The sequence below is a fragment of the Quercus robur genome, chromosome 3 (assembly GCF_932294415.1).
Source record: "Quercus robur chromosome 3, dhQueRobu3.1, whole genome shotgun sequence".
NCBI lineage: Eukaryota > Viridiplantae > Streptophyta > Magnoliopsida > Fagales > Fagaceae > Quercus > Quercus robur.
The window spans coordinates 13589355-13590361 of record NC_065536.1 but is presented as its reverse complement, the minus strand read 5'-3'; the positions used below and the strand labels follow the sequence as shown (position 1 = coordinate 13590361).

Below are 1007 nucleotides of genomic sequence, written 5' to 3'. Positions count from 1 at the left end.
TTGCTTACTACTTGCAGTGTTTTGATATTGTTATCATAACCATACCAACAAAAAAATTACATAGCTTGTCAAATTGTAATTTTTTTTGTTGTGTTCTTCTAGGACAACAGTTTCATTGTATTCTCAAATTAGTATACAATCTCAAACATGGATAATAGGTTATTTTAATTGCAGATTAAGATGTTCTTTTGGGTTTTTTTTTTAGAGAATTGAGAAGATCAGATTTAGATGTTCTGAAACATAACTTAACCATACCAAAAATAAAATGAAACTGTCGTTTGTACCAAAACCCCAAAAAACGTCGACAGCAGGGATCGAACCTGCGCGGGCGAAGCCCAACAGATTTCAAGTCTGTCTCCTTAACCACTCGGACATATCGACGTTGCTGTAAGGTGTATTCCTCTTTATTTATTATATCAGAGTTAATATTTTTTCCCTCTTGGTCAAAAACAAGGTTGCGGTTATAATTTATGCTCATTAGGTGAATGAATCAAGAAGATTCAAAAAATCATTAATATTGATCCAACCTGTTACCCAATTTGGATGGTTTACACTCCAATTTTTTTTTTTTTTTTTTAAAGTTATAATAAGAGTTGCTTGTAATAATTTATAGAACTTAAATTAATCTAGTACATCTTTGATATGGAATTTATCACAGAAGCATCTAACAAGTGCTTAAAATATTCGTGTGTATTGTCAATGTGACATCTAGTCGTACTATTCTTTGTATGATCATGTGTAAAATGGCAACAATAAGTGTTGTAGGGTTATAAATGATTCAATGTTGTTCTTTCCAACTTGGGAAAATGAATCAGTGATGATGCTCTTCCCGTCTCCTCAACTCCCATCACATTCCCAATTACCCATGCATCTTCGTGACTCAGAAGAGTCAGAACACAAACATCTGGTGGGGTCTAAGGATAATATGAATATTGAGTACAAAATGTGGTTTCCATATGTAGACCTTAGGAAGTGAGAAGCATGGGATGGTTTGGGCTTCAAAAGTA

The 1007-nt window shown here is 33.4% G+C and overlaps 1 non-coding gene across 1 annotated transcript; it reads right to left on the bottom strand.

Moving 5' to 3' along the window:
- Positions 1-299: 299 nt before the first annotated feature.
- On the bottom strand, positions 300-381 carry TRNAS-UGA (transfer RNA serine (anticodon UGA)). The gene has a single exon. It is a non-coding gene; the product is annotated as a tRNA-Ser (tRNA).
- Positions 382-1007: the final 626 nt, after the last annotated feature.